Source organism: Grammomys surdaster, unplaced genomic scaffold (genome assembly GCF_004785775.1).
Source record: "Grammomys surdaster isolate TR1022 unplaced genomic scaffold, NIH_TR_1.0 223, whole genome shotgun sequence".
Taxonomy (NCBI): Eukaryota; Metazoa; Chordata; class Mammalia; order Rodentia; family Muridae; genus Grammomys; species Grammomys surdaster.
This window is the reverse complement of record NW_021604668.1, coordinates 171,289-187,485: the sequence shown is the minus strand read 5'-3', so window position 1 is coordinate 187,485 and position 16,197 is coordinate 171,289. Positions and strand designations below refer to the sequence as shown.

Here is a 16,197-nt window from a genome sequence, read left to right as displayed (position 1 = left end):
TTTCACTTAGTTTTCACTAAATTCAGAATTTGAAAGAAAAGCAAACTAGTGTACAGCTACACACTGTGTATCAGAAATAACCTGTTTAATTATCTTATACTTTTAATAGTGAATAAACATTTTAGGTGTTCTGTAGTTGACTGCTTTTCCTGTGTTTTGTACATCATAAAAGTAAAAATGTAGACATAACTCAATGCTAAACACTCACCTAGCACTTGCAAAGTTTTGTGTCTATCCCTAACACCACAAAACAAGTCAAAGGTAGATGTGCCAATATGAAAACATTATGCATTATTAAAAACTTACATATCTGTAAGTGCAATGTATTAATTATTAGCTCCTTGAAAATATCATTCTTTTTGAAAGGAAGGAAAATGAGATTTTCCTGACTGCTAGGATCTCATTTGTAATTTTGCATTCTTGGATATGCTAGGTGTTCAACAGGTTAAAATACCCTGTTCTAGTCTTCAGCATTTTAAGTGAGAATATCAATGTCTTTGTTATTTGTCTCTGCTGTATAACTTGTGTGCTTTATCATAAGACTACAGGAAGTATTTTGTCAATTCTTTAAAAATCTCATGCATTTTAAAAATATATCTGGATTATATCCACCTCCCATACCACCCCTCTACATAAAGACCTTGGAATAATAGGAAGGTGTTTAATGTTGTTTTCTTTTTCACCGATTCTGCTGCATTACTGTGAAAACCTACACTACTAGCTACAGGAAAAAATTTCTTTCTGTTTGTTTCTGATTGCATTACTTCTTTGTGCAATTTATGTTTGCCTTTTAGTACTTTTGTCTTTATGCACCAAGTTTTCTGATTTTTTTCATGGTCTCTGTTTACATGTATGCTTAGAAGACCAGGGATTGTCTTTTTCTGTTTGAAAATATCAAATACTGGTTTCATGTGTTTTTCCTTATGTTCTTTTACTTGATATTTGGTGACCAGCTTGTCTTTGGTTATTTGAATTTTCTTATTGAGAGTATTTTGCTGTCATCACTGTCATAAAGAAACATTAAATATTAAGAAATTACCTTACTGTCTTTTTTAAATGATAATTCTTCCTTCTTCAGCCATTATGAATCCTGAAAGATGAAGTAACATATTTCTATGTCTTGTTTCTGAATGTTTGAAAATGGGTTGCCTTTGTGACCATGGATAAACAGACAGATATTTATATTCACACACCAACCTAGACGTTCTTTGATCTGCAATCATAGTAATATCATTAATAGAATTCAGAATCAAAAAGCACAAAATCGACTCATGACAAGCAAATTCTGTTTCAATATGTTCACATGGGAAATGTTGAATGATAAATAATACTGAAGGTATGTTTATGTTTCTCATTTAAGTCAGAAGAATGAAATATTGTTCAGTTCTCCAGACATATGAAAGTCCTTTCTCTAAGCATTAAAATATAACTCTGAAATCCATAGCCTCAAATATATAAAATGTGTAACTGCTACATTAGTAAATATAAAATAGAATGAATAAATATATAAAACTAACTCAAAAAATAGTAAGATGAGAGATAAAATCAAATAGTGTAGTTTAATGCAAATATTTGATGTTCATATAAGCTTTTTATTAGAAGTCAAAAGATGATATATAAGCCTATGAAAACTAGAAAATAAAAGATAAACATAAAGACTAAGCAAAAGTGTAAGGAAATTGTTTAAAAATAAGTTTACTCTTGTGATGAAATTAATTTAAAGAAAGCAAGTGCACCAATAAGCATCCTATCACTGTGGTGAACTCGGAAAGACTCCAGGCTTCAGGGATTCCTATCCCTGATTAATTGGTGACACTATTTCTGAGCATGTACAGAAGCAGTACATTATGACTCATTATGGTGGACCATAGCTGCTCACCTCTTTGGAGCTGGAAGAACAGCCATGGGAAATGAACTAAGAAATATCCCCTTCAAGGTCTTTTCACTAGGTCTTATTTCTTGAAGGTTCCACCACCTTCAAGAAGCTCAGGACCAGAATTTACATATGGATTTGGGAGACATTTAATATTTAAACCATAGAAAATGCATTATAAAATCTCCAAAAAAAAATAGGACATACCAATGCTACTTGGAAAAAAGACAGGGTGAATATTAAACGGGAATATGAATTAAATTTAAATTTTAGATTGCTTGTAAGAGGCCCTAGAGAAATAGTACATACTTAGTACAGTTTAATAAATTTAACTCATGCTGTAAAATTTCTTAAGAAAATTTCAGGTTCAGATAACTCAAAGGCAAGTCCTTTCAATATTTTAAGAAATAAATAATGTTGATTTTCTGTCTTTTCACAAATCAAAATTAGCAAACAAACCAAAAATCTGCAGGATCATTATTTAAATCATCCATAGCTATACTTTTAGAAAATGACTTGTTAATAAGTGGATAGTAACCATCAAGTACAAGATACCCACTCTATAATACACAAACCTATAGAAGCTAAATAACAAGGAGGACCCAAAGGAGGATACTTGAATCCCACTCAAAAAGGAAAATGAGATTGTCATCTGAGTGAATAGAGGGAGGGAACTGAATGTGAGAGGGATAGAGAGTGGAAGGGGAGGAGATCTGATGTAGGAAGAGCCAGGAAAAGAGAACCAGGAGAGCTCAATAAATCTCATGTAAGAGTCAGAGGAAGGATTGAAAAATCCTGAGGGATGTAAAGTGAATAAATAAATTAATTAATGGGAAAAAAGAAAATGATCAGGACATAAAAAGAAAACAGTATTCATTCTTCTTCATGAACCAAAGTGGAGCAGCTTCAAGAATGAGCTATGAGTTTGAAAAATATGTGACCATATTATTTATATCATAATAATCAAGTTTGCGCCGGGCAGTGGTGGTGCATGCCTTTAATCCCAGCACTTGGGAGGCAGAGGCAGGTGGATTTCTGAGTTCGAGGCCAGCCTGGTCTACAGAGTGAGTTTCAGGACAGCCAGGGTTACACAGAGAAACCCTGTCTTGAAAAACCAAAAAAAAAAAAAAAATCAAGTTTGCTTGATATTAGCAATTTTGAAATAAAAGAAGGAAGAAAAGATCAAAAACTCAAGTGACAGCACATGTTGGTGAGGATGTAGAGCAAGGGGAACACTCCTCTATTGCTGGTAGGAATGCAAACTTCTACAGCCACTTAAGAAATCAATGTGGCAGTTGCTCAGAAAACAGGGAATAGTTCTACCTCAAGACCTAGCTATACCACTCCTGGACATATACCCAAAAGATGTTTCAACCCTCACAAAGACACTTGCTCAACTATGTTTATAGCAGCTTTACTTATAATAGCCAGAAACTGGAAACAACCTTGATGTTCTTCAACTGAAGAATGGATAAAGAAAATGTGGTAAAGCTACACAATGGAATAGCATTCAGCTATTAAAAACAAGGACATCATGAATTTTCCAGGCAAATGAATGGAATTTGAGAATATCATCCTGAGGTAACCTAGTCCCTCCCAAAACAACATGCATGGTATGTACTCATAAGTGTATATTAGCCATAAAGTACAGAATACCCTTGCTACACTCCACAGATTCAAAGAAGCTAAACAAGAAGGAAGGTACAACAGAGGATGCTTGAATCTCACTTAGAAGAGGAAATAAAATAGTCATAAGAGGCAGATAGAGGGAGGGAAATAGATAAGAGAGGGGATGGGGAGAAGAATGGGAGGGTCAGGATCAGTTGTGGGGAGAGATAGTATGAATGGCCAGATGGCCATGAGAATGAATGGACATCTGCAACTGACAGGGTGGGGGGGGGTAGGGAGCATTGCCAGGAAGAGAAAGAGACCTGGGATAAGGGAGGCTTTCTAGAATCAATGGGTGTGTCCTTAGCTGTGACTCACAGCATTAGGGATTTGGAACCTGAGAAGGCTACTTCCAGTAGCCAGAAAGGAACCCCAATAGAACAATAGGGGCACCAACACACCCACAAATCTTTCAACCCAAATTTATTCTGTCTACAAGAAATACAGGAATGGAGAATGGAGCAGAAATGTACTGAGTTCAACCAATAACTGATCCAACTTGAGACCCAATCCATGAGCAAGGACCAATCCCTAACACTATTAATGATACTCTGTTATGCTTTCAGACAGGAGTCTAGCAAAGGTGTTCTCTGGGAGGCTTCTTTCACCAGCTGACCTAGACAGATGCAGAGACCCACAGCCAAACAGTAAATGGGGCTTGGGGATTCTTACGGAAAAATAGGAGGAAGGATAGCAGCCCATCAGAGGATAGGAACTTCACAACAAGACCAATAGAATCACCTAAACTGGGCCCTTGAGGCTCTCAGAGACTAAATGACCAATGGAAGAACATACACTGGCTGTACCCAGGACTTCCTGCCCATATGCAGCAGAAGTGCAGTTCATGTGGTTCCTGAAGAGCTGGAGCAGGGGCTTTCAAAAAGTATTGCCTGTACATGAGACATGTTCTTCTAGCTGGGCTGCCTTGTTTAGTCTCAGTTTGAGAGGGTGTTCCTATATAGATTTTAAGAGATTTTTTTCTTTAATCTGCTGTTTCATCTGAATTTGTTTTGTTTTTTAAATAAATTTAATTTGTTGTTATTTATTATTATTATTGTTTTATTATTATTATTATTATTATTATTATCATTAACTATTATATAGTAATAATAGGAGGGAAAGGATCCCAAAAGCAGTCAAGAGTCAAAGACAGCCCCACTAACACTGTTAGGAGTCCAAAAAGGCGACCAAACTATACAACCATAACATATATGCAGAGGGCCTAGGTCAGACCTATGAAGTGTCAGATGAGGCTTCCCTCTTGTGACATGGGTCTTATTGGTTGGCCATTTCCATAATTTCTGTGTCACCTTTAACCTGGTACTTCTTGTAGGCAGGACAGTTTGAAAGTGGAAGGTTTTGTGGCTGGATTGATATCTTAATCCCTCTACTGAAAACCTGGCCTGGTTACAGAAGATGAGTATTTAGAGGTTGTATCCCCCATTATTAGGAGATTTATTTATCTAGGGTCACCCTCAAAGATTCCTAGGAGTTTCCATTGCACTAGGTTTCTAGCTCATCCCTAAGATTCTTGTCTCTCTTAGTACTCTCTCCATCCTCCCCACACCTGTTATCTCTTGTTCTCATCCCTACTTGCCCCAAGTCCTCATGCAATACTTATATTTCCCTTTCCCAGGAAGATTTGTGCATCCCCTGCCTCCTTGAGCCCTTCTTGTTACTTAGCTTCTCTGGATCTGTGGAATGAACCCAGGTTATTCTTTACAGCTAATACACACGTATAAGTGAGTTTTACCATATTTGTTTCTAGGTCTGTGTTACCTCACTCAGGATGATTTTTTTCTAGTTCTATCCATTTGTCTGTAAATTTTACGTTGTTATTTTGTTTAACAGCTAAGTAATGTTTTATTGTATAAATATTCCACATTTTCTTTTCCATTCTTTAGTTAAGGGACATGTAAGTTGTTTTCACTTCCTTACTGTTATGAATAAAGTTTCTATGAACATAACTAAGCAAGTGACCTTATGGGTAAGATAAAGCATCCTTTGGGTATATGCCCAGGAGTGGTATAGTTGGACCTTCAGTGTAGATATACTCCCAATATTTTGAAAAACCTCCATATTGATTTGCAAAGTGGTTTCCCAAGTTTACACTCCTACCAGTAATGGAGGAGTGTTCCTCTTGCTCCTCATCCTTGCCAGCACGAGCTGTCAATTGTGGCTTTGCTCTTAGCCATTCTGACAGGTATTCAATTTTTGTTTTTCTATACTGATAATTATTGTGGTTCATAGGTGTTGCAGCTGGGTAGCATTGTTGATTGTTTCCTTCCCTGGGAAGATTACATAGTATTTTCTGGTACAATCTAAGGTAGACATCTAAAGGAGATTATCAAGTTACATCCAGCTCAAATAGTCAATCCTGTGTTCTAAGTATGTGGCATCTTCAGCAATAGGGGTTTACCTTAAACTTTTGAGAGGCAACCAAGGGCACCTGAAATAGTCTATATTGTTTTGGGAATCACTGGACTACCCTGAACAATCAATCAAAAGACTTTTTATGCCTGGTACTGGGGTTTTTGCTAGTTTATGATTCTTGTGTAGAACATTCTCAGTCCAAGTTGCATAAATTAATACTCACCTGTATGTTTGAGTGAATGTGTTTGTGTGTGTGTGTGTGCCTAAATATAATACATGCATACATTTTAGATTGTAGTTTAAAGTTTCACATTCATTCGTGAATATATATATATATATATATATATATATATATATATATATTTAAGCTGCAACCCAAAGACTTGTTTGATTTGTCATTTATTTAAGATCAAATTTCTTTGTCATGCCATTTTTTAGGAGGCTTGAGGAAAACCACCTTAGTTGCTAACTACAGGCCAGTGAATTCACAAGCCACAGAAACCCTCTAGTACAGAAAAAACAGAGGCCACATAGTGTGTCAGCACTGAGTTCCTCATAAATACTGACTTGCTTTCTCCAAACACAGTTTATTTCCCACGGGCATTCTGTGATGTGTCAGAAGACTCCTGTTTATGTGAGATAAAAGTAAAATCTGAATAGTAAGGATTAGAAAATGAGTAACCTGGTACCTCCTTCAAAGCATCACATTATATTACACAGTATTTCTAACCAATAGTAAACTGCATCTCCTGACACTCTCAGCTAAGAACTTTTCAAGCACCTGTATGCTGAGGAGTGTAGAAGGCCACACTAAATCTAGAAAATACTCTCAGGAAAGCATAAGACCCACTTTTACATATAAATGATCTAAATGTAACTCAAATTAGAACAGATATTAGGACTTAGAAGGTCAACAGATATAAATCCTAGCAGAGATGAGATAAGCCTGATCCTCTTGATACAATACAAAAGAGGCCTTACAGTTTTACCATCAAGGAAACATTTGACAGGGAATTTAGTTTGACTTAGCATGCTAAGGAATTAAAATCATGAATATTGCATGTGTATTAATTTAGGCACATGTAGGCCACACTTATTTGCCAACTATAATACTGTTATGTCTAAAGCAGTAACCAAATATGAAAGTGTGTCTATATTTTCTCAGTACCTGTTACCCAGGATTTTGTCCCTGACTGGCTTCATTCATAACCTTAGATAGTACCACATGGTACCAACACAGACAGAAGAGATAATATCCAGCTAAGAGTAGACTTCCTAAATTCTGCCTCAGAACTGTGGTTGATGGCAAATAAAGACACAAAACTGATTAATAAATATGATGAAAATTATCATAGGTAAAACCATTAGAATATTATTTTATGTAAAATAAAATTTTATGTAAAATATGTACTTGGAATAGTATATACAGTAATAACATCAGGCTTGAACTTAAAAGTTTTCAAATTTCAAAAGCCAGAATGAGGATAAATGATTTAAAAGGCTTGTGTGATTTAGAAAGGTTCCTATAGATTATGAAACACCCAATGTGAAAGGTCATACCAAACACTGGAATGACAGTTACTTTTCAGTGTGATGGCACTACAAGAGATCACAGCCTTACTGCCTCCTCATAAATACCAGTATGGCAATACTCCACTCAAAGTTATGTACTGATGTGAAATTTGGGATCCAGGAAAAGGGCGACATTTTTCATTAGTATCAAGGGCTAAGGAAAGCTATGTTGGTTAGGAGGATCATTGTCCTCAGGACAATGGTGTATGCGCAGTCACTGCATAAGAAGCAGAGGCTGAATGATCTGGCTTCAGCTAAGTTTGATAAAGGTCCTGAAAGCAAAATCTTTCTGGAATCCTGAAGAAACCAGTTAAGAGACATATTGATCCAGACCTGACTGTGAATAAATGTAGACATTAGCCCAGTTAACAAACTCGACTGTGTATATAGACAGTCTTAGCTTCCTGAATACCTGGCATGAACCATATCCAGTAGCAATCCTAAATTCAAGCAAGTAAGGTTTAAATCCAGCTGCATAATAGAAGCAGCCCCACCAGGCAGCTCTAGCCCTACTCAAGCACAGCCCAGAGACAGTACTGATTTATCAGTAAATGGCCAGAGAGATAATCTACCTGAATAATAATTCAAAGGGAAGAAGCAAAGATATTTTAAGACAACATAGATGAAAGTCAAATTTTATCAGAATAGTAAAGGAGGTAACTAAAAAATTGTAAAGTCTTAAATCAAGAGCAAAATATATGGATTATAAATGTATTATATATATTTGGTATCAAATTATATATTTATGCTTATAGAGAGATATATCTATATATATTCATATATATCTGTATACATATATCTCTACATATACACATATACATATGAATATATATATATATGCATATGTATACACATACAACATTGAAACACCTAAATATTTAAAGCAAATTTTGGCAGATATAAAGGGAGAAATAGATAGCAATGAAAAGAAAGTAGGAAATGTCTACATAACTATAATGATTGCTTATCTAGATAAAAATAATAAAGTAATTATCATAATTTAGTAATACTATACAGCTCCTGGACATGGCAGACTTGTACACAATTCTCCTCCCTCACTATGGCTGAATACTGATCCTTAAGTGAAGGAAACATCTGTGACAGAGTATGTGCAGGGTTGCAAAGCAAATCTTAATACAAATAAGAAGACTGAAATCATTTCAAGTATTTTTCCTAATAACAATTAAGTAAAATTATAAATCAATAATATAAGGACATGGAAGCATTCAAAGATATATAAAAATTAAGCAGACAGTCATCTAACTAATCCTGATACCTATCAACTTGTGTTAATTGCCAACTGAACAGAAACTAGGAGTTGGACCTGTGGGGGGGATTGTCTTGATTATGTTAGTAGATGTGGGAACACCCATCTTGATTGTGGGTGAAACTATATCCTAGGCTGAAATCCAGGACTCAATGGGATACACAAAACAAACTGTGAACTGCATTGTTGCTCTCTGTTTCCTGATCATGACTATTATATGTCCAGCTTCTGCTGGTGTGGCTTCACCATCATAAAATATTCAACAGTGAATCAAGATAAACCATTTTTCCCTCAAGTTTATTTTGCCAGAGTATTTTATTACAGAAATAAAAAATCAGCTAAGACATTATGTGATAAGAAATCAGAATATAATTAAGAAAATAATCTCAAGGCAAATAAAATGAGAGCAGATATATCAAGACTTATGAAAAGAGGCAAACCAGTGCTGAGGGAGAAGTTCACAACCACAAATGTCTACATCATAAAAGCAAGGATCATAAATAGATGCCCTAAATTTATATTTCAAAGAAATAGTAAAATAAGAAATTATGTAAAATTAGCAGGATGAAAATTATAAGAGTAGAGAAAGACGTGAAATAAGCAATAAGAAAACAACTGTAAAATTTGACTAAATTTTAAAGTTTTAAATTTTAAACTTAAAATTTTGATTTATGAGATTAAAGATATCAACTAATCCTTAGCAATAGAAAGACTCCCCAAAATTTCAACCAATAATATCAGAAATGAAAGAGGAGACATGACATCTCATTTCATATTAAATATATGTCAATAATTCACTGTTCTATTTTATTAATACCAAATTGAGAAGAAGTAGAAAAAAATTATTCTTAAAAGTACATGTTCTATGACTAAGTAGGATTTACCTCTGGGATGCTAATATGGCTCATTAAACAGTGTGACAGGGCACTCTTACAAAATGTAAGGTGAAAAGAATCAATAGATGTAAAGAATAGATGTAAGATGTAAAGAACTGACAACACCCATGGGAAAAATCCTTAATAAATAAGATGAAAAATAGTTACCTCAATCAATAATGAGCCATTTAGAAGAGCCAACAGCTAATATCATAATCCTTGTTGAAAGCAGGAGGTATTGCTTCTAAGATGAGAAGAAAGCAAGTATGTCTTCTTTTTCTGTTTAATTGAGTGTAGTTTTTAAATCTTAGGCAAAGAGATTAAGAAAGAAAGAAATCAAAGGCACTGATATAAGAAATTCAATTGTCTTTGGTTGCATATGGAGTTATTTCATACAGTCAAATGATTTGGGGTCTTTAGGCTCCACCAAAAGTTAAGTAAATTGACTCAGTAAATTTGCAGGACATAAAGTCCAAATACAAATATCAGCCCATGTCTATATAGTAAGAATGATCTATCAAAAACTAAGAAGTGATTCTTATTAAAAGTGTAATGCTTACAAGTAAATTTGGCCAAGAAAGCCAAAAACTTTTATTACAAAAATTACAAAATATTGGTAAAATACACCTCAAGAAAACCACAAATAGAAGGGCATTCTTTATTCATGTACTAGTATTAATATTAAAATACTTGTATATTCCAAAGCAATTTTAAAATTTCTGATTATGTTTATGAAATATTTTTTACATTTATAAAATGTAAAAATGTATTAAAAGAACCACAAATAGATGATAGAAACTTAAATATGTAATATATAAGGGTTGGCATCAGGACTCCTTATCTAAAAACAAATTTCAGAGCTGTATAACTATATAAAAAAGCCATATGGACCAATGAATTAGAATTGAAGAACCAGAAATAAAAATTTGTATGCATATATAATCAAACATTCTTGGGCAAGGTGTCAATATCAAAATTACACAAAGTGAATAAAATACTCTTTTCATGAAGTAATACAAAGAAATTTTTATGCCTACATGCAAACATCTTACTAACAAGTGACCATACACAAAACCCAACTTAAAATGAAATGGACATAAGTGTTAAATGTGAACCCTTCTCCCTGCCCCCAAAGAACCTCTAAAACAACATAGAGATATGTTTCTATCTGGTGGCTCATGTAATGATTTCTTGACATCAGCTCTGGAATTACCTTCCCCATAGCCTTGGCAGCACCAGTGGATATAGAGATGATGTTCTGTGCAGCCTAATGGCCATCACGCCACAGCTTTCCAGAGGGCCATCTACAGTCTTCTGAGTTGCATTGATGCCGTGGACTGTGGTCATGAGTCCTTCCATGATGCCATAGTTGTCATGGATGACTTCGACGAGGGGGTCTAGGCAGTTGGTGGTATAATAAGCATTGCTGACAATCTTGAGCAAGTTGTCATACTTCTTGTGGCTCACACCCATCACAAACATGGGGACATCAAGAGAAGGGATGAAGATGATAACCCTTTGACTTCATCTTTCAAGTGATCCCAGCTTTCTCCATGGTGGTGAAGATGCCACAGTAGACACCACAGCATACTCAGCACCAGCATCACCACCATTTGATGTTAGAGAACTCTCACTCCTGGAAGATGGTTATAGGCTTCCCATTGATAACAAGTTTCCTATTATCAGCCTTGACTGTACCATTGAACTTGCCACGGGTAAAGTGGTACTGGAACATGTAGACCATGCTGTTGATGTCAATGAAGGTGTCACTAATACCAACAGCTTCCATTTTGTGAGATGAGATGGAAGCCCTGGTAACCAGGTGCCTAATATGGTCAAATCTGTTCACTTGAACCTTCACCATCATGCCTAAGGAACAAGGCTAGCACTTCAGGAAAAGATGTGGCTGTCTCTAGAATAGGCAGAAGCAGAGAGGTACAGATAGTCTTTTAAGGAAGAAATACTCACCAATCACAAGCTCAGTGTGAAGATGCTCTGTGTCATGAGTCACTAAGATGATTATGGCTCACATTTATTTAGAATTATTCCCCTTAGCTTTAAGTTTTGGATGATTTTGTGAAGTATTTCTAATAATCTGCTGAATGTTTGGCAGACTTAAACCATGAGGCCATCTGGTTATGGCCTTTTCTCTGTTGCAAGATATTTAATTATTGTCAACTCTGTTAATATTTCATTTACACATTCTGTTTCTTCTTGACTCAATCTTGGTACATTATTATTCTCTAGAGTTTGTTAATTTCTTCTAGATTATTAAATTTATATGTGATTATAATATTTCCATATGATACTTTTAATTTCTGGTGTGTCTCTACAATATCTTCAATATTGTTTCTGATTTTATTAGAGCTCTCTCTCTCTCTCTCTCTCTCTCTCTCTCTCTCTCTCTCTCTCCATGTGTATAGATAAGAGTTTTTAAATTTTTGCAAAGAATTTAGTCTTTGTTGAGTGCTTTTCTCTCTGCTTTTCTTTTGGTTTATTTTTATTCTAATGGCTATTAATTAATTCTTTTTTATAAACGGGTTTAGTTTATTTTTTGAGGCACAATGTTAGGTCATTTATTCAGAATCCTATTTTTTTAGGTAAGCACTTATTTTTCTCTCTCTTTCACTTTATCTCTATATGTCTTGTAACTTATGTGTATAAAAATGGTATATGTGTTTGATTTGTATGTACTGAGGAAGGTGGGTGTTTGTACTCATGTGTGCACATGTGCAGAGGTCAGATGCTAATGACCAGTGTCCTTCTTAAACACTCACAAACATTTCTTGAGAAAAGTTCTCTCATTTAATCTGAACTGTACCTATTTAAATAATGTGTGGCTGTCACTTGAGCTAAAGGGATCATCCCTAGCTCTAGGATTAAAATGAATACCATCACGCTCTCTCCTGGCTTTATACTTGGATTTTAGGAATAAAACTCAGGACTTCATGATGACTGAGCCATCTCCCAAGATCCAGTAGAAGGATTTCTTGATGTCAACTTTCCTCTTGGAAACTTGTTGTCTCATAGAAATTTAAGAAGCCTATTTCCATTGTAATTTTATCTCAAGAAGGTTAACAAGCTGAAGAGCCCAAGTGAGGATGCCTCAATCACACTTGGGAGGAAGAAGAAAGCAATCACAGTAGGTGGGGAGGGAGGGAGGGACCTGGATGGGAAAGGGGACAGGGAGGGGAAGAGGGGAACATGATCAGCTATTGGGTGGGGGGAACAAGACTGAAGCCCTGAGGGCCAGTAGAAAAAATGGAAATAGGCAACCGTGGGAGGTAGAAGGTAGGGGTACCCTCTAGAATGTACCAGAGTCCTGGGACATAAAGACTCTCAGGACTCAAAGGGAGAGACCTTAGATGAATTGCCCTACAGTGGAGAGAGGGAAATTGTAGAGTTCACCTACACTAGAAAGGCAGGGTATCAACTCTGACCCATAATTGTCCTATCTAAAAGAACTGCAGGGACAAAAATGGCTTCTCATACTTCCTAATTTCTTCTTGTCTTTTGATATCTACAGGGCCAATTAACTTTCTCCCATTTCTATATATTTGTGACTTTTCTAACATTTTCCCCATCTTGTTCTAAGTTTCATACCGTTATGATTAGAAAAATTACTGGATATAATGTCAATCATTTTTAATTTATGACAGATTTTACAGTTGTACATCATACCTTTATTGGAAAATATTCCATGTGCATTGGAATATGGAGTATATATTACACTGCTGGGTGGAAATTTTTGTGTTTCTATAAGTACATTAGCTTTACAGTGAAATCCAATGCCAGTAATTTTTCAATTTTCTGTATGGTTGGTCTTTCCACTGTTGAAAAGGGGGGTGCTTTTATTGTACTGTTATGTACCCCTCCCATCATGTCTATTAAGGTTTTATATGTCTATATATTCATTCACATAAATAAGATTATCAATGGTGGCAGCATATATACATATATATATATATATATATATATATATATATATATATATATATGCATGCAAGTAGGAAAATGGATTGATTGCTTTTTCACCAATTTTTCTCTTTCAGGAACTTTTGTCTTGAGGCTTATTCCATATCTGATATGTGCACACACCCTTGTTTTCCACTCACAGTATTGTCTTGCATCCCTTCACTTTTACCTCACTTTCATCTTTAAAGTGAAAGGTCTTGTCTAAAATTAACCTGCTCTTGGATCTTACTGGTTTTGTGTCAATCTACTCAGGATTGGAAAGATTTTGCAGTCATATATTTAATATTTTGATAGATAAAATTATTTCTGACATCTTAACATTTTTCCTAGTTCTTTTGTAGATTCTGGCTTTGTCTTTGTTTCTTTTGTTTGCCTTTCTGGTTTTCTGGTTTTTAGTAGTGCTAGGCTTTGATTACTTTGTCTTTCATGTTTATGCACCTGCTATAACTGTTTGCTCTATGGCTATAGGATAATTGACAAAAATGTATATTAGACTTGCATAAGAGTATTTTATGTCTATAACAATTAAAATCTTGAAACCTATAAATTCCCTATACTTTCAACTTCCTTACTTCAATTAATATTTTGTTCTTATAATGTGCATCTTTTATATTGTTTATTCAGTTTTCATTTTATTGTTTGAGAATGTCATGTGTGTCTATAACTTGCTTAGATAACTCCAACTTTCATTTCTTCCCCTATAATTCTTTCCCATCCCTCCTACTTTTCCCTCCCAACTCTGTGTGCTATTTTTTTAACCCTCTGAGTCCTCTTAGTGCTTTCTATGTTTAAAGTTATAGGATCATCTCCTGCATGGGCATGGTTATAGGACAGCTACTAACACCTGGGTAGCCTGGCGGGGCCTATATCCCTGAAGAAAACTGAATCTCTCTTCTGCAGTCTTCAGTTGCCAATAGCTCCTAAGCTAGATGTGAGACTTCATGAACCCCTTACCACCAATAAGACACTTGCCTGTGTTACATATTCTTTAAACAACTGTTGTAGCTCTATATTTTTATTTAGTTTAATTGTAGAGTTTCTTCACCTCATTAGGTAGAACAGGCTTCAGGACTATTGAGTTTGTGGCTCTGAATGTCCATATTTCCAAACAAGACTTGGGAAATTTAATTTCAGCATGTATTTTATGCTGTAAACTTTCTGTGTCTCTTCATTTCTTCTCCTTTTGTAAGTTCCATAATGTGAATCCTTTCTGCTTAGTGACATCTCATAAATTCTATAGATTTTTTTATTCTTTCTATCTTCAATTCTTTCCTTTTTTCTTTTTTCAATTAACTAGATTACTTTTACTTTTTTTACTTTTTTATTACTTTTTTGAGCTTCAATATTTAATGTAGCTATTTTTGTGATAAGTACTTCTTTATTGCTTTTCTTATTTTTATAATAGGATGTATATGTATATGATGTATATGTATCAGCAGTTCATTATTAAATTTGATGTTAAATTGCCGTGCTCAGTTGCTTGTATTATACATCTTGTAATATTTTCATGACTTTGCTCTAATTTCTGAAAGTACAGACCGTCTTTCCTCATGATCAAAAGTGTGGCTTTTCTACTTATACTTCTGTGAATGTGTTCAAATGAGAATAGCCCCTATAGAGTCATATATTTGAATGTTTAGTTTTCACTTGGTGGAACTATTTGGAAAGAATTAGGGCATGGGGGCTTGGTAGAGGAAGTGTGTCAGAATCACATGGGGTAGACTTAGAGGTTTCAAAACTCTATACCAGATCTAGTTATAATTCTCCCCCCCCCCATTCTTCTCCCGTCCCCCTCAGACTTGTAGATCAAGCTATAAGAGCTTGTAAAGGTGTTGCAAGCAATCCAGATTAAGCAAGGTCTTTCATGTACAGTCCACTCTGTTTTTCTCTGCAGTAGATTGTGGAAAGCCACGGCTTGTGCTGACAGCATTCGCCATTACAAGATGGCGCTGGCATCCGGTGTTCCTCCAAGTAAACAAGTAAACCGCGCATGTGCTATGGTAAAAGCACGCCAAAGTCACAGCCCATCCCGGGGCATTTTAGTGGGTAACAAGTAAGCAGCCAATCAGAAGTGAACACACCGCTCCAAGGGTATATAAACAGTGCCTCTTCCGGGCCCGGGGTCTTCCTCTTTTCATTTGGAATAAACGTTTGCTGCGGAAGGATACTGGTGTGTTGCCGTGTCTTCCTTGCTGGCGAGGTGGGCGCACATCACAAGTGGTGCCGAAACCCAGGAGATTCACCAATGCTGGCACCGCTTGAGGAGACCCTCCGCTCGCAGAGTGGGTTCAGAACCGCAAGGCAAGGTAAAGCTCTGAGAGACATGTTTGGACTTGATCTATTTCGTCTCCCTCCCCAGTTGGCAGGAACTCTAGAAGCTCTCGCTATTGTGCTAGCGGCGTTCGTTCTCTTCCTTCTGGTTTTGCGGGATGAGAAATGCCACTCGACTGTAGTGGCGGGCCAGGGAGTGCTAGACGGATTACAGGCCAGCAGGTCAGAAACAGAGCAACATAAGCACTTAGGAGCTCAGAAAGAAAAAGGAAAAAAAGACATGCCTAAGAAAAAAAAAACCCTTCCAAAGACACACAGTCCGA

At 35.8% G+C, this 16,197-nt stretch overlaps 1 pseudogene; it reads right to left on the bottom strand.

Moving 5' to 3' along the window:
- Positions 1 to 10,679: 10,679 nt before the first annotated feature.
- On the bottom strand, positions 10,680 to 11,492 carry LOC114625823 (annotated as a pseudogene).
- Between the last annotated feature and the right edge of the window lie 4,705 nt (positions 11,493 to 16,197).